The sequence below is a fragment of the Lactuca sativa genome, chromosome 2 (genome assembly GCF_002870075.4).
Source record: "Lactuca sativa cultivar Salinas chromosome 2, Lsat_Salinas_v11, whole genome shotgun sequence".
Classification (NCBI taxonomy): domain Eukaryota; kingdom Viridiplantae; phylum Streptophyta; class Magnoliopsida; order Asterales; family Asteraceae; genus Lactuca; species Lactuca sativa.
The window spans coordinates 172,272,142-172,291,453 of record NC_056624.2 but is presented as its reverse complement, the minus strand read 5'-3'; the positions used below and the strand labels follow the sequence as shown (position 1 = coordinate 172,291,453).

At 37.1% G+C, this 19,312-nt stretch overlaps 1 pseudogene; it reads left to right on the top strand.

The window, feature by feature from the left end:
- The first annotated feature begins 17,149 nt into the window (after positions 1 to 17,149).
- On the top strand, positions 17,150 to 18,900 carry LOC111900290 (uncharacterized membrane protein At3g27390-like; annotated as a pseudogene).
- Positions 18,901 to 19,312: the final 412 nt, after the last annotated feature.

Genomic DNA, 19,312 nt, shown 5'->3' with positions numbered 1-19,312 from the left:
CCTATAATTGTAACCAAAATCACTTGTAGGGAGAGCGTGATAGTTGTGTATAGATCTATACGGGACTAACAATCACACACCTAAACTGTTAGCTACAGTTAGACCGGCAGGTCTGGGGTGACAAATGTCATAACATTTCCGACGCCTGAAGAATGTCGATACGGGCCGACTGGGTCATAGCATGGTTATAATAACTTACATGGGGTATTAACAATACATACTGTTTACAAGGATTGACAAACACACAAAAAGGAGTTTTATTTACATAGAACTTCAATATATTATTACAAGTACATGAGCATTCATACATTTTCAAGTCTTAGGGTAGCTAAGATTATAATACATTTTACAAGAAAATATTGGATTTTCTGGAAATCACACTCAATCATATTTACATGGAAAAACAGAATATATCTCAAACAAAACTCTTATGAACTCATCAACTTAATTGTTGACACTCTTTTCAAAATTACTTGTATTCTTAGGGAATTAGTGAACATGTAACCAACCACTTTTGAGGACGGGATGCTAAGGTGTTAGTTCAAAACTCATTTTGTCACCATATTATAATTTAATGGGAAACATGTAAAAGTATCAACAATGTAACCTTTTAAATTATATCAATGATGGTTGTGTTTGCTTTCTTTACTATTACACATTTGTTATGATACCATACATGAAGTCATCAGCCCTCGGACGTTTCCGCCGTTCTGGTTTGGGGGTGTGACAGATTGGTATCAGAGCATTGTTTATAGTGAGCTAAGTATATCAAAGCTCATAAGATATTAAAACTATAAATACAATGGGACTAAAACTCTCTGATGTAACGCTTTCGTACAAGTATACTTTAAAATATCATAATATTTTTATAAAAGTGTGAATACAATCATACTCACTAGTCTAGTGTAGTAACAGTAAAAAAATAAAAAGTATTGAGATGAGTTGAACACCACGGTTAGTCCTCAAGGTATGTAATCAGATCAATGATGAATATTGCTTGATCAACTATATTTATCCGGGATGTGACCAACGTATGTCGAGGAATGGTTGTAGTGAAAAACAAGTCTAAGACTTACCAAAGAAACTCTAAAACTAAACATAAAAGTTTAAAATACTATAGGGGTATTTTATGATACTATAAAGAACCGTAACAACAACATTTAAACCTCGATATTTATTAAAACCTGTAATCGTTAGGAACCTTCTCACAAAAATGAATCAAATCCTTCACATAAAAACTAAAAGACCCTTACTGGTAGGTCTATAATTGCAGTGTGTATACACTAAAGGTTGTATATGATTAAGATTCTATAGACTTAGGATTTGTGATTCCGCTTTAAATCATGTTCCTTGTTTGGTTGTGGGTTTAGAGTGGAGCTACATATCTGACAGTCTATTAAATCTCGAGCATATATAACATGTATATACTAGGTAATTATAGAAGGACCCGGTATGGGCGACAATTTTATTAAAAATTATTTCTATTAAAATTTTTTAGAATTTTACACTTAAATTTTTCATATATTTCTCATATCCCGATTCTCGCACAAAAGCAATGGAAGGATTTCATATACCAAGAGATCCCTATTTCCCTCCCCAAGGGAATGCTTGTTGGATCATAGAGGATCCTAAATAAATAATGGAAGAAGACCCCGAAGACGATTCAAAGGAAGAAAACGATTTCGAGGAAGAAAACGATGCAGAGGGAGAAGACGAGGAGGAGGATCATGAAGATACTGACTCGGAACCAGAGGTCTATAATCCACCACGAGCTGACTGAGGCCATGCTCCCAGACAACACTTTCATGGTTCGACGCCTCGATGGGCAGTGGACTTTAGGAGATGGAGCCAAGAGCAGGGACAGCTCCCGCCTTATGGTATGAAACGAGGTTTCTACAACCTCAGTCGAGGGGTTTCGGTAGACAGGGCTCTTACTGTCATCATCCGTCACATCGCCCGTCATGGTGAACAAGAAAGGGCATCCGCCAACCAGATCATGGAGGTTGGTGCTACAGCGGAGGTTACTACAGTTCGTCTTCGTTGTCTGGACGAAGATCATGATCGAACACGGGATCATACTGAATCCCTTCAGAGGGAAGTTACCGTGAATCGAGCTTAGCTTAGAGAATATCGGGAACGTCAAGCCGTAATGGAAAGGAGAGTATTTGAGGCTGAGCATCGTGTAAAAGAGATGCAAACTTTCATGACTTCACCTCATGGCCTACGAAGGACCGACCACCATGAGTAGTTTCATATACTACTCATGGTTTGCTATAGACTAGGTGTTCCGAGTAGGCGTTAGTACTACTCTTTTCTATATATATATATATATATATATATATATATATATATATATATATATATATATATATATATATATATATATATATATATATATATATATATATACGACCCTACGATTAAGTGACTATACTATTCGAGGGTTCGTAATGTTGTCAAAATTTTCCATACATTGATCTAACGTAGACCTACACCAAGGTAAATTTTTCCAAACACTATGTATAAAAATTTATATCAATGAATTTGGCAACCATTTTTATTTCATTGGGAGTATTACTACTAGTTTCATAACATTCTTTGTACAAATTATTTACTCATGGTAATTCTATGATTGTTTTGTGTATACATTAAGGTTATATGTAATTAAGACTCAAATCGACTTAGAAATGGTGGGCCCGCCTTAGGTCCTTTTCCTTTTTTGGTTGTGGGCTTAGGGCAGACCCATTAAGTTCAACGCCCTATTAAAAATCTTAATTACATACAACTCGTATACACCAAGTGATTTTAGAAGGACATGGTATGGATCAAAACACAGGATTTCATTAAGACATTACTACCAAAATTCATAAGTTTGATATTACATAAACCTCTGTTATGAATTTATTACAAATTACTTTACAAGTCGGAACATGATGCGTGTAGAAACTAATATAATTAGTTTATTAACGCCCGACTGATAACCACTATCAAAGACTTATCGTCTTTTCACTTTTAAACATTGTGGCAGAAAAATGCCACCTCGTAGATCAAACAAGCGTGTCAACAACACGTCAACAAATCAACCACCACCACCACTTGCATAATTTGAACCCGCCATTTTCCAATTTGTCATAACAACAGTTGTGGCAGTCGCAATGTCACATATCAGCACAAATGGTGCTGGTGGAACGAGAAATGGTACTACGAACTCTAAAAAATAAGACATTCAGGGACGCTCAAGGGAATGTTCCTACAAGGACTTCACAAATGGCAAACCCAAACCCTTCAATGGGAGCTGAGGTGTCATCACTCTAATGCAATGGTTCGAGAAGGCTGAATTAGTCTTTAAAATCTATGTGTCCCCCGAAGTAAGTAAAGTCAAATTTGCAGCTTGCACTTTCTCTGACAGGGCCCTTAAATCATGGAACGGCCATGTCAAGTCATTGACCCTCTTAGTGGCCAATTCAATGAGATGGAAGGACTTGAAGACCTTAATGGTGGAAGAATATTGTCCAAGAGGCGAAGTACAGAAATTGGAACATGAACTCTAGATCCTCAAAATGACCGGCTCCAACATCACATATTATACTGTCAGGTTCAGTGATCTGGCCATACTATGTCCCGGGATGGTCACCCGGGAGAGTAAAAAGGTGGAGAAATACATCTAGGGACTATCCTCCCAGATTCAAGGGAACGTGTTAGCTTCAAAACCGATTAATTTTGATAGCACAAAGACTCATTGACCACAAGGCCAGCCAGGGCACTGTGGCGGCCACCCCTAAGTAAACAAAAGGGGGAAACAACAAAAGAAAGTTTTGGGACAAAACGAAGAACCAACCGGCACAAGACCCAACCAAGAAACAACAAATTGTGGCTATTCACGTTGCCACTACCCCTTCCGCTCCAGCACCATTAAGGCAATATGTTAGAAACCTCCCCAAATGCAACAAGTGCAATTTCCACCACACAGGCGCTTTTTAAGAAATACACTACAATAATTGCAACAAAAGGGGCATACAACCCGTTCCAGTAAGGCGCCAGCCCAACAAGTCACCCGAGCCGCCAATGTTGGGGTAAGTTGAGCCTGCTATGGCTGTGGGAAGATTGGGCTTTTCAAAAGAGATTGTCTAAAGGAAAGAAACAATAATGTTGGTGGTGTGAGAAAAGAATTGGCCATAGGACAAAGAGAAGCAATTGAAGATCCAACGACGGTTACCGATACATTTCTCATCAATAACTTATATGCATGCATACTTTTTGATAATGGAGCATAGAAGAGTTTCGTAAGCCACCAATTCAAACGTTTACATATACAAATCCCCAATCACTAAAAGATACATTCATAGTAGAAATGGCAAACGGTAAACAGAAGGCAAAAACGATATGTACGTAGGGTGCACACTAGCTCTAAATGAACACTCTTTCCAAATTGATCTAATGTGGATCCCTATTAGGAGTTTTGATGTCATCATCGGTATGGATTGGTTAAGCCTTCACCATGCTGATATCCTATGTTACGAAAGGGTCGTTCACCTTAATCTGCAAAGTGGAGAAACTCTCATCATTTATGGCAATAAACCCACTACAGGCTTACAAATAATCTCTTGCGTCAAGGATCAGAAGTATCTCCTCAAGGAATACCACGCCTTCTTAGCCCACATGGTGAATAAGGAACAAATAGTGAAAGATATCAAAGACATCCTAGAAGTCTATAATTTCCCTGACGTATTTCCAGAAGATCTTGCAGGAGTACCACCCGCATGACAAGGAATTCCGAATCGACCTAATTCCTGGAGCCACCCCTGTAGCCAAAGCTCCATATTGCTTAGCACCAGCCGAAATGCAGGAATTATCCAGCCAACTAAACGAACTATTGAGCAAAGGGTTCATCATACCAAGGTTCTCTCCTTGGGGAGCATCGGTCCTGTTCGTAATGAAAAATGATGGATCATTCTGAATGTGTGTCGACTACCGGGAGCTGAATCAACTAACCATCAAAAACCGATATCCCCTACCACGAATTAACGACCTATTCGACCAACTTCAAGGATCAAGCTATTTCTCAAAAATATAGCGGAGGTCAGGATACCATCAACTACGATTCTAGGAGGAAGATATTCTGAAAACCGCGTTCAGAACTCGTTATGGTCACTTCGAGTTTGTAGTGATGCCCTTCGGATTAACAAATTCGCCCACGGTATTCATGGATCTAATGAATTGTGTGTGTCGACCTTACTTAGAAAAATTCATGATTTTTTTTCATAGACGACATTTTGGTCCACTCACTAATTAAGGAAGAACACAGTCAACACCTAAGACAAGTCTTGGAAACATTAAGGGCGCAGAAGTTGTACGTAAAATTCTTGAAGTGTGAGTTCTGGATCTGGACAGTGGACTTCTTGGGACATGTGGTTAGCAAAGATGGAATACATGTGAACCCCTCCAAAATCAAAGCAATCGAGAACTGTTCAGCACCAAGGACGCCTACAGAAATTTGTAAATTCTTAGGCCTTGCTGGCTACTACCGAAGGTTCATTCAAAACTTCTCCAAGATCGCCAAACCGGTCACCGCCTTGACTCAGAAAAGTGTAACCTTCAACTGGGAGGAGAAACAAGAAACCGCATTCCAAACGTTGACATAAGCCTTGTGCAGCGCACCACTTTTGTCTCCCCCAGAAGGGACGGAAGATTTTGTAGTATACTGGGATGAATCCAATCAAGGGCTAGGTTGTGTACTTATGCAATGAGGAAAGGTCATTGCCTATGCCTCAAGACAACTTAATACACACGAGGTCAACTACACTACTCACGATCTTGAGCTGGGAGTAGTAGTGTTTGCACTGAAGATCTGGAGACAGTACCTCTACGACACGAAATGCACTATCTTCACCGATCATAAAAGCCTTCAGCACATCCTCAACCAAAAATAGCTCAACATGAGGCAAAGAAGACGGGTAGTGCTACTCAATGATTACAAATGTGAGATTTGTTATCACCCGGGCAAAGCCAATGTAGTAGCAGATTCCATGAGCAGAAAGGAATACTCGGGCCGTCGAGTAAAGTCATTAACCATGATGATCCATTCACACCTGTCCACCCAAATCAAGGAGGCTCAATTAGAAGCCTTAAAACCTGAGAATGTGATGGGTGCAGCCTTAAGAGGAATGGATAAGAACCTAAAAGTCAAAAGTGATGGAATTCGTTATCTCATGAATCGGATCTCGACACAAAAGTTTGGTGGATTCATAGATATTTTCATGAACAAAGCCCACAAGACTCAATACTCCGTGCACCCCGATTCAGAAAAAATATATCTGGACCTCAATATCTCTTTAATCAGAAGGAATTGAACATGATACAACGACTCTGGATAGATTTTCTTAAGGATTACGATTGTGAAATCCTTTACCATCCTGGTAAAGCAAATGTTGTAGTTGATACTTTAAGCCGAAAATTGAGTCTCGAAAAGAAAAGGCCAAGAGCATTAAGAATCGAAGTTGTCTCAATGACTGTAGAAAGTATGAAGAAATCTTAGGTAGAAGCTTTAGAGAAAAATGACCGAAAGGAAGAACGTTTGGGCAAATCGTTAGTGTTCGACACAAACAGTCAAGGACTGAAGGTATTCCAAGATAGGATTTGCGTACCTAATATGGGAGGAATAAGAAATCTTATGATGGAGGAAGCTCACAAGACCATGTACTCGATTCATTCTAGCAGCACAAAAATGTATAGGGATCTAAAACCCTACTACTGGTGGCCGATGATGAAGCTAGATGTTGCAAAGTATGTAGCCGAGTGTGTGACATGTGCGAGGGTTAAGGCACACCATCAGAAACCGTATGGGAGTTTAGAACCTTTACATGTACCCATGGGTAAATGGGAAGACATCACCATGGATTTTGTGACTAAACTACCCAGAACAAAGAGCGGTCACGACATGATTTGGGTGGTCTTTGATCGGTTTACTAAAAGTGCTCATTTCATAGCAGCCAATGAAAAATGGTCTATGGATAAACTTGCAAATGCTTACGTGAAGGCGATAGTAAGACTTCACAGTGTTCCTTTAACGATTGTATCAGATCATGATAGTCGTTTCACGTCGAGGTTTTAGAGAAGTCTACAAGAGGAACTGGGTACAAAGTTGTGTCTAAGTACAGCCTACCATCCGCAAACTGATGGTCAGAGAGAACGAACAATTCAAACATTTGAGGATATGCTACGAGAATGTACACTGGAATTTCAAGGTAACTGGGATGAACATTTACCTTTGGTAGAATTTTCCTACTATAATAGTTTCCACTTGAGCATCAAGATGGCAACTTATCACGCCTTGTATGGACAAAAGTGCCGAACGCCGTCATGTTGTCTTGAAGCTGGGGAAAAGAAGTTTATGGGACCCAAGATAGTTCATGAAACTGCTGAAACGCTGAAAGTGATTAGGGAAAGAATGTTAGCAGCTCAGGATCGTAAAAAAGAGCTATGCTGACAAGAAAAGACAACCGATAACATTCGAAGTTGGAGATTCAGTTTTACTTAAATTCTCATCGTGGAAGGGACTTATAAGATTTGGTAAAAGAGGAAAGTTGAGTCCAAGGTTTATTGGACCGTTTAAAGTTCTTCAAAGGATTGGGAACCAAGCTTACAAGCTAGAACTACCAGAAGAACTAGATGGTATTTATAACACTTTCCAAGTGTGTTATTTAACGAAGTTCATAGGAGAAGTTCCCGACATAATTCCAATTTATGAATTAAGGTTGGATGAAAGAAAGAGGTTCATTGAAGAACCGGAGGCAATCGTTGACCGTAAGACTAATAAGTTGCGACGCAAGATGGTCGATTCAGTGCTTGTGCGATGGAAACATACGAATGGGCCAAATCTCACCTGGGAAACGGAGAGTGACATGATGAGTCACTATCTGCATTTGTTTGCTGATGTATGATTCAGGGGACGGAATCATCCTAAGGGGGAGAGAATTTTAACGCTCGCGTTTCTAGGCTAGGCATTAATGAAGATGTAATAGTCTAGGCCAACCTTTGTAACTTGTTTTGAAATAATAAGATATATTATTTGATTACTATGTGTTTTATACTTAATTATTATAATTTAATAAGTTAAGGATAAAAAATAAACGTCGAAAATAAATGTTAGATGAAGCCGATATCTAAGAAGAAAGTTGTAATGGTTGAAACAAGGATTTCGAAGATCTAAAGAATACCGAAATCCGAGTTATAACGAATAAGTTACGACCTGTCGAAGTTTCGAGATAGAACCGGCACGACGCTATGTGACATAAAAAGTGAATTTACGATAACGTGCTTTTTAGCATTAGTGAGCTAAAAGAAATTCGTAGTGTTCGCTAAACCAAGAGCATGCATAAAAATAACGCCCAAGTCTGACTTCGTATGAGGAAGTTATGATTTTTTTTCTAAGTTTCGGCTTAACAGTATGCAGCCCGAAACTCAAATTTTAGATCGAGTGATTTTTAGCTGAAATAACCTAAACGATAATCTAGGATCTTGTTGATAGTAGTTTAACAGTAAAAAGACAGACGAAAACGGACGTCGGATGAAAAAGTTATCAATTTTTAACGGACTTTTCCTGTACCGGCTTGTTAAAAATAAAACTTTAAAAATAAAGTCAAAATTAGCCGATGAAGTCTAAACGAAAGTTGTAGATCATAATTTCCCCTACGCGTGGATATAAAGAACGTCAAAAACGGAGCTCCTATACGAAGGATATGGATTTTTGAAGTTTTGGGCACAAACTTCGAGGCCGGTCTGAACGAGTATGTCCAGCGTACCGAAGTACACCCAGCGTACTCATGTAAGTGATTTGGAGTCCGTCACCCCCTTACTCCTTCGCATGAGAGACACGTGTTGTAGCCTTGACGCGTCCGAGTTGATCCCTTCGTACGCCCAACGTACGCCGTTACATCCAACGAAGAGATTTGCGAGGCAGTATGCTTAGCGTAATGCAAGGCTTCGGCCACTATAAATAGCATGCGAGACCATCCGATTTTGTTTACAAAATGAACTCTTTTTCACCTCCTACTTTCTTTTTACCTACACTAAATACCCCCAAGCCTATAATATCATCCTAACATCGCAAGGAAGTGTCGGAGAGCCCGAAAATCCCGAGAAAAAGAGTTTTCTGACACGAAACTCTGCCCGCATGAAGCCCGGTTTTTTAGAAAACATCCCGTTTCATCGAAAAAAGATTGTTTTAAGGGACGAAGTTTTGTCCAATCATCGTTAAATCATGTGAATGTGTAGTCACTTTCATCTTACACATAGATATGAAGTATTTTCTATAAAATATGTGTTATGTGTAATTATATTGTTTTTTATTGGAGATGGTGTTGAATAGATGTTTTATAGAAGTTTTAAAATGTATATGTATTTTTATCTACATATGTGTCGGGTAAAACATAGGTAGATGAAATAGTTGATGTGTGTTAAAATGATGAGAGGCCTCAATGTTGTTGTTGTTGTTGTTGTCATCTAGCGTAGTATAGATGACGACCATGGACCTTTCTAGACAGACCAATGTTGTTGTTGGTGGTGGTGAACTATATGCTCGCTGGTGTACTCCATCCCCCTCATGGTTGCCTTATTTGACATCTATTGCTGAGGAATCCCTAAGTCCTCTATGATAAGTGTTTAGGGACATAAAGTGAGGATAACGGGAACGGGTAATCAGAGTTATTGTTGGTTGATGAAATTAATAAATTTATTATTGGTTGATGAAATTAATAAATTTATTATTATTTGTGGGTTGAAACCCCTATATGCTCACCAGGCTCCTAAGCCTGACCCACTCAGCTTTCTGTATTACAAGTAGTGGACCTAGAGCATAATTTGGATCATGACGAGGGATTTTTGGATTATGGGCCGGTAGATGTAAATATTTGTTGTAAGGCTTATAATGTATTATTTATGCTATTGCTCTGTATGGGAACATGACATCCCAAGGTTTTGTTATATAATGAAAATACATTTCTTTAAGAAATGCTTTGATAAACTTTTCATCATATTTTGTTTTGTGGACAAATTATGCAACATCTTTTGGAAGATTACTATGATTTTATTTTAAAAGAATCAACTAAATCGGTCTTTTCTGGCCAAGAAATTTGGGGATGTCACATCTCATGACAATAGAAACACTCTGCTTCCTTAGGAATGGAAGAGGGAGCAGCAGAACCAGCCTTGGTCCCACTTGAAGAGGATCCATCAAGAGAGTTTCCCTTGCGGCTCTTTGAGGGAGCCTTCCTCTTCTTCCCTTTCCCTTGCCAATTGCCAGAACAGTGACAGTTGCGGTAGGAGTATAAACAACATTTTTACCTTTGAGATCACTTTCGGCAGTCCTCAAAAACCATTTAAGTTTGCTAAGTGTGACCTCCTCCTTATTCATATGATAGATCGTGCGGAACTGATCATAACATGGAGGTAAGGAGTGTAGAATGATATCTATAGCCAGCTCCTTAGGGAAGATCACATTTAACTTTAGCAACCGGTCCACAAACCCTTGCATTTTCTGCAAGTGGCCCGTGATGGGTTCACCATCATTCATCTTAGTTCTTATCATGGAAGAGATGATTTCATACCTCTCTTGATGAGCACTCTGATGGTATCTTTCCATCAGGTCCTGGTGCATCACAAAAGGGTAGAAGTCCTCATAGGACTTTTGGAGTTCAGGTGTCATGGTGGCCAACATGATACAAGACACCTTGGTGGCATCCTTCTCATGAATCCTAAACTCAACAATCTCCTCAGGAGTAGCAGAAAACTCATCGATTTCCTTAAGCTCCTTGTCTAGGATATATTCCTTGTCCTTATAGCGAGTGACCATCCTGATGTTCCTAATCTATTCATTGAAGTTGGAACCATCAAAGATGTCTCTCCCACATAAGTTCATGAGAGAGAAGGAGCCAGTAGGGTTTCAGCCAGAAGCAGTGTTGGAAGACATCTGAAAAGAAAGAAAGACAAAGTTTGGATTACATAAAGAGTCCTTAATATAACACCCAAAATGAAATATTAAGGCTAGGACCCAACACAATATTTTACAATTTGGAATAGGGATGTCGTAATCCAACTTGCAAAATATTTGAAAGTAGGTAAATGACGATTTACCAATATCCACCATGAAAAACGAAATTGTTATTATGTTGTAATTGGATTGAAATTCCTAGATCCTTTGAGATTAATTGAACAATTTAATGGCATGTTTAAATCTCGATTATTCCCTTCAGGTTTGTGATTGGGATACCGAGGATCACAAACAAGGTGAGAATAACCATGCAAAATGTGCTTGGTACTCTCGATGTTATTTATCACCCAATCAATGTGTCGGTTAACCACACATGCTCCATTGATCTTATGATAAACATCGAGCCACCCTTTTCCACCCTTACTAGTCCAAGTTAATGTGTCGGTTAACCACACACGCTCCATTAATGACTTGTCAAGGTGCAAAGTGCAATTTTCATGGATTATCATCAATTTCACATTTTCCTAAAGTAACTAAGATTGAGAGTTTAATAAAACATTTAGTTACTTTATTATTATCATTATACTTTTAATGAGAATTATAGTCCTATCGTACCCGTTCGACTAACCACCCTCCACCAGTCAAGGAAGCAGTGGGTGAGAGTGGACAACCATTAAACTGCCATTTTATAGGCAGTAACCTTATAACCCCTTAAAGACCGGCTTCGTGAATGAGACCTACTAAAGGTAAGACTGACTTGATCTTATACATACATACATATATATATATATATATATATATATATATATATATATATATATATATATATATATATATATTATTAAACTTATAATACTATAAAGTATAAGGGTTGAATTTTAAACATTTAAAATACTACGGTTTGGAATTAAAGTATCTTAAGTGACTTTACAAATTCCAAAACTTGAGGACATGTTTTGAAACTATTCAAAACCTTTCATTCCATAACTTATGAGTTTTAATGACTTTTATGAAAAAATACTTTTGGTTTTCCATAACTTGAGGACAAGTTACGGAGTCCATTAAAAGGCATTTAGATCAACAATTAAACTAACAAGAATTGTCAAATAATATCTATGATGTAGCAAAACTCATAAGCAAAGATAATTCACATCAACACTTTTCAAGAAATCATAAAAACTATTATAAATCTTGAAACTTTGACAATTATCTTTTAATTGGACAAGCATCATCATTACCTTATGAAAAAATAGGTTTCATGGTTCAAAAAACAGCTTGGGGTAATGATCCTAATCCAATTTTTGGCCAAAAGTCGAAATTCTGCCTACTGGAGCACCAACTCGGCAAGTACATGAACTTGACTCATCGAGTTGGTCATTTTACAAGGGGACTCGGCGAGTCACCCAGTGGACTCAACGATTTCACTGGGCAGAAGGCAGAATTTCGATTTTTTCTCACTTTGAAAATCAATATAACATCAACTATAATAGAAAACAATACTATGCTCTAATACCACTGAAGGTTTTTGAGCATCCTAACAACCTTAAGGTGCACATACAACCCTAAAAGCTTTGGATCTATGTTTTCTCTAATTATACACGAAAAATGATTTTCCAAAGCATTGTCCTAACTAGCATACAATCATGGGTACTTGTATAACAAAAAAAACTAGTTAGAAGACATACCTTTTCTTGTAGCTTGCTTCCTTGGACCTTTAAGAGCCTAGCACCCAAAATATGATGCCTCAAATGCTTCACACAACACCACCAACAATGGAGAACATTGAGAGAGAATACTTTCACTCTAAAAATTAGCTATAGCTCTTCCAAGAACACTAGGATACCGATTTTAGGAGCTATGGGGTCCCTTATATAGTGTGGAAAAACTAGGGTTACACCATGTAAACACTAATGTGCATGACCTTCCATATTCCTTATGCTCCATGGGTTTAAACCTCCATGGATCATCCATAGGTTGTGACATTGGTTTAGCCCAACTTAAATAACTATGGATCATTGGTCCACATTATAAGAATCAATGATTTACACAATCAATCCCCATACATTTAATTAGTCTCTTTTGATCACAAAATTAATTCCAAATTAATTCTTGATCATTACTAATTAAATAATATGACTTCATATTAATATATTAGAACTTATAATATATTAATAAATCATAGATAACCTCTTCTCAAATGTCCATCCTTCAGATTGTTCTGGTGCCATGCAACCCAAATAGACCATGCTACTCTCGGGTCAAGTACATACCAATTATAGTTATGGACTTAGACACCTTATCCAACAGCCTGAGCAGCAGGCATCATTTAAGACCTTGAGGAAGAAGTTGTTTGAGGAAACAATATTGATCTTCCTTGAGGAAGTTGACGATTTTGTGGTTTAATTTTATGCCTCGATCATAGGTTTGGGAGAAGTGATCATGCAACATGGTTGGGTGATTGCTTATGCTTATAGGTAGTTGAAGCCACATGAAACTAATTATATGACTCATGATTTGGAGTTGGAGGCAGTGGTTTTTTCCCTCTATATTTGGTGACATTACTTATATGGGGCCCAATATATCATTTACATGGACCATAACAGTTTTCGATATCTGATGGATCAGTCAAATCTAAATATGAGGCAGCGCATGGCTTGATGTAGTGAAGGACTACGACTATGAGATTTTGTATCACCCATGTAAAGCCAATATGGTTGTTGTTGCATTGAGTTATGAGGCGACTAGCACAACTATTTGAAATATTTGTGTGAGTATGGCCATTGTGACACTGCTTTTCGATATGATAAAGGAACCATAGGCTAAAGCAATTAAAAAAGAAAACCGAGAGAGTGAAAGGGTAATCAGCCAAGTTTCACATTTGACATCGATAGTCCGGGTTTAATTATAGACATGGTAGAGTTTGGGATCCCTATTTGGGCGGGACCCAACAAAAATTGATGGATGAGACTCATAAAGTGAATTTTTTGATTCATCCAAGTGCCACAAAGATGTATAGGGATTTGAGGCACGACTATTGGTGGCCCTACATGAAGTGAGATGTAACTTAGTACGTGAACAGGTTCTTGACTTGCCAGAAATTCAAGGCCAAACATCAAAGGCCTTACGGTATCCGTTGAAGATCCCATTATAGAAATGGGAGCGGATCACTATCGATTTCATCATTGCGCTACCAAAGACTGCTAGGGGTTTTTGTACATTATTTAGGTTATTATGGATCGTCTAACCAAGAGTTCTCACCCCATTACCATTCAGGAGTACTTTTCAGTCGAGAAGTTCGTCGCCATCTATATTCGAGAGGTGGTTGCTCGCCATAGGGTGCTGAATTTGGTGATCTTCGATAGAGACATTCACTTTACTTCCAGATTTTGGAAGAGGTTCAATGATGATTTCGGTACTCGATTTCACTTCAGCACAACTTATCATCCGCAAACCGATAAACAGAGTGAGTGAATTATCCATACATGGAGGATATATCGAGAGTGTGTTTTCCTAAATTCAGGGGTAGTTGGAACTCATACCTTCCATTGGTGGAGTTCTCTTGCAAAAAAAATTATCATTCCATAATTGATAGGCCTCCCTTCAAGTTTCTTTATGGGAGAAAGTGTCGGAACCCAATTTATTGGGAGAGATTGGTCAAAGAGTTATAGGAAGAACTAAGGTGGTGCTCAAGAATAATTAATTGATCCACAGGTGGGCGGGAGGCTGCAGACCATGCAAATCCGGCATAAGAGTTATGTAGATCGGCATCGGTCCGATCTAGAGTTTTAAGGTGGGGATTTCATGCTTCTGAAGGTGTCACCATGGAAGGGTGCAATCTATTTCAGAAAGCAGAGCAAGCTTGGCCCTAGCATTATTAGACCCTTCAGGTTGATAGCTCGGGTGGGCAAGGATGCCTACCAATTGGATCTGCTCCAAGATTTGAGTCAGATCCGTAACACTTTTCATTTTTCTCAGTTGAGAAAGTGCATTGCAGACGAGACTTTCGTTGTTCCGTTGGATGATATTTAGGTTATGAGTGCCTGAACTATATTAATCGACTAACAATGATTTTAGACAAAAAGACAAATACCATATGCAAAAAGGTGGTGGGTTTGGTAAAGGTGCAATGGCAGCACTAGAAATGTTGAGTGGACTTGAGAACCTAAGGAGGAAATGCAAGAGCACTACCCGAACTTATTTGCAGCACCAAATTTCGAGAAAGAGATCTGATTGAAGTGGGGGAGAGTTGTAAACATATAACTCAATTTTTGAGATAAGAATCACTTTAAGGGATGAGCCTTTATTACACTTCTAGCAAGGGATACATGTTGAACGAGAAATAAAGTAACCATGCATACTTCACTAATATGGATTACGTTACATTGCTTTGTGGTCCAATCTAGCCTACATGACACAAGAAAGTGCTCCTCAGTTAGAATGCTCCTTACTCCCCACAACTTTCACCCCACGCCAAGGAATAAAACCTAGAAAAAGATAACTCGGGTCAAAATGGCAAGGAACGAGCTATGTACAAAGGTTGGCAAAACTACAATCATCTAGATGTATAAGTGCTCCTACCAAAATAAGATCTATGTAGAGTGAAGAATCGAACATGTGATAAGTAATGAGCACCATTGTACTTGCCAACAGATGATGAAATCTAAACTAGAAATACATCAAAATAGAAACGAGTTACATAAAATAGAATCCAAAATAATCTAAACATCTAATGAATGAAAAATGGATGCAACTCCTTAGCAAGACCTTATTATTATTATTATTATTATTATTATTATTATTATTATTATTATTATTATTATTATTATTATTATTATTATTATTATTTTATATATATATATATATATATATATATATATATATATATATATATATATATATATATATACATAGGAAAAATGAATATACCCATAAAGGTATATAAGCCTTGTTATCCAAACCCACAATAATAAGTCGTTTTGTATCATATATGCATTATAATGTTATTAAACTTCAATCTTTAACTTGATTTACTCTCAATATTTTCAAATTTTCACTATTATCTTCATGTTACATCACATCTTTTTTTCATACAACTACCAAACTATATATATTATAGTTGAAAATGAAAATTATGTATGAGGAAGGTAATGGTGAAATTTATATAAATCTTGAAAGTAAATCAAGTTAGGAGTTGATTTTTGAGTAAATTACATGAATAGTCCCTATGGTTTAGGGTAATTTGTACGTTTGGTCCCTAAGTTATTTTTTTAACTCGGAAGGTCCCTACTGTTTGTTTTTGTTACACGTTTGGTCCCTGTCTTACCTAAAAAAGACTATTTTACCCTTGATTTTTTTATTTATTTAAATAAACACACCTCCAATTTCACCTCCACGCTTTACCTTACCTACCCAACTATTTTTCACTATTTAAATAATACTCTTTTTAGGAAAGATAGGGACCAAACGTGTAACAGAAACAAACAGTAGGGACCAAGTGTGCAACAAAAACAAACAGTAGAGACCTTTTGAGTTAAAAAAATAAGTTAGGGACCAAGCATGCATATTACCCCAAACCATAGGGACCATTCGTGTAATTTACTCTTGATTTTTAAGAACTTTGGACGATTACAATGCATATATGATACAAAACGACGTAGTATGGCAGTTTGGGTACCCAAGCTTATACACCTTTAAGGATGTGTGTGTGTGTGTGTGTATATATATATATATATATGTATATATATATATATATATATATATATATATATATATATATATATATATAGGTTTAGGTTCTATTGAAAACAAAAAAATCCTAAAAAAAACCCTAAAAATCATTAAAATGCATAAAAAAAATACTTGGAGATCATAAAACTTTTTTTGAATTTTTTTATGACAAAATTGCAAAAATGGTCCCTGTGGTATGCATTTTTTTGGGGTTTTGGTCCAAACCATGACTTTTTTGGCTTGGTGGTCCTTTTGGACTAGTTTGTTAGTGAAAATGGTCCCTGTATTTAACTCCCGTTAAAAGGAATTCGTTAACCCCCTCATGTGCCTTTCACATGAGGGTATTTTCGTCCTTTTACTTCTAGGGACCATTTTTTCATAAGAGAAAAAAAAACCCGTTTTATATATCATTTTCTATGTCCATCTTCTTCCCCAATGGGTGTTCTTCCCCAACATTGTTCACTATGGCCGGTTGTCTCCATCGTCGGCAACCTCCTCAGCGGAATAGGTTTTGGGTTTTTCTCTCCGTTAATCACAACCTTTGAATTTATTGGCACAGATCACAAAGACAAGTGCTTCCATTGCTTTGTTGTAAGTAGGATTAGCATCAAACATCAAAAAATGCCCGATTAATGAATCAACGATTTCTCTTCTGATTTCTTGCTTCAGGATGGATGTTTTTCTACACTCGAAGGAAGTTGCACTGTGGTTCGAGATTTTACAAATTTTTGCTTCCATTCTTACTTCTCATTCATGGACGATCTCAGTGAAGAAATTCCTATCGGCGAGAAACCAGTCGACATCTGGTTCATAAAGTGATAAAAATCTAATCTTTCTTATAACTCTCAACAACACCCAATTTGTAAAATTCATGGATTTCCGAACATGTATGATTACATCACAGATTGTCCAAATTGCCAAAGAGTTTATTCATCATCCCCATCGCTATCATGATCGACATACCTCTGATAACCGACATTGCTCTATGGAAGAGTCCATACATGTTGATTATCAGATGGAAGAGACTACTAGAAGACATAATCGGGAGAGAAGGCCTTTTTCTGGAAACTGTTTGTGTGCCTTTCGCCGGACTTGCCATCGTCTAATGGCCTTTATCAGTCGTTGGAGCTGTAATTGCGTCTCTCTTCTCCAGTTTTGGTCTTGCTCTATATAGCGTCATAATCGTCCACCGGGTTTGACCAAAAAAGAGAACCCCATCACTAATTCCAAATTCTAAACACAAAGTCGCTAAATCTGCTTTTTTTTTAGGAAGATTCAATCAAGTTTGCATTTGCGTACATCGTGGTTGTGGTTTCATTGTTTGATGAGTACACAAACGACTTGCTTTACTTAAGAGAAGGATCATGCTTTCCTAGGTATATGTATATAACTATATATCGTCACTACTTTTCAATTTTGATTGTGTTCTTGATGGGTTTTTTTCTATGGAAATCTTTTCAATTACAGATCAATATATCGTGAGAACGTGAAAGCATATGATCGTTTAGAGAGAAGGAATTCAATTGATATCAAGAACAAAAGGAAAGCTCAAGTGGGTCAAGATTGGTTTCATAACGTTCAAAAAATTTGAAACTGGCTCTTCAAAAGTACACACATGTGCAAGTTTTGGATTAGTTGTTCAAGTCATGTGAGGTGAATGAAAGAATACTTTTCCGCGTTGGTTTAATATATGTTAAAGACAATGAAGAATGTGTAGTGAAGGGGAAATGTAAGAAACTAGGGATCAAATTACCTGCATGGTCTATATTACAGTGTCTTCTTGCTTCAGCAAAATCTGAATCTTCAGGTGAAGGTATTGTATCTTGAGGCATAAGAAAATAGTCGTTGGTGAATAATAGTGAAGAACGTTGAGGGAAGAACAGTCGTTGGGGAATAATAATGAAGAAATTTGGGGGAAGAACAGTCGTTGGGAAAGAAGCTAGAACTAGAGATTGATATATAAAGGGGTTTTTTTTTCTTATGCAAAAATGGTCCCTATAAGTAAAAAGACGGAAATACCCTCACATGGAAGGCACATGAGGGGGTTAACGGATTCTTTTTAACGGAAGTTAACTACAGGGACCATTTTCACAATCAAACCAGTCCAAAAGGACCATAAAGCCAAAAAAGTCATGCTTTGGACCAAAATCCCAAAAAAGTGCATACCACAGGGACCATTTTTGCAATTTTGTCTTTTTTTTATCAAAAAATCGCAACTTTTAGGTCAAAATCGCTAAAAAAAAAAATTGATTTTTTATTTTTTTCAGCGAAATTGTAAAAAATGCTGCGATTTTTTGATAAAAAAAATTCAAAAAAAACTTTTGTGATGTCTTGGTATTTTTTTTATGCATTTTTATGATTTTTAGGGTTTTTTTGTTTTCCAAATAACCCTTCCCTTTATATATATATATATATATATATATATATATATATATATATATATATATATATATATATATATATATATATATATATATATATATTCTTTTATTTTATTTTATTTTAATTATTTATTTATTTTAGTATTTTGATACCCCATGATACAATTACAAATACAAATATAAAGACATGAATTATTACCATAAAAGCTTTTAAACA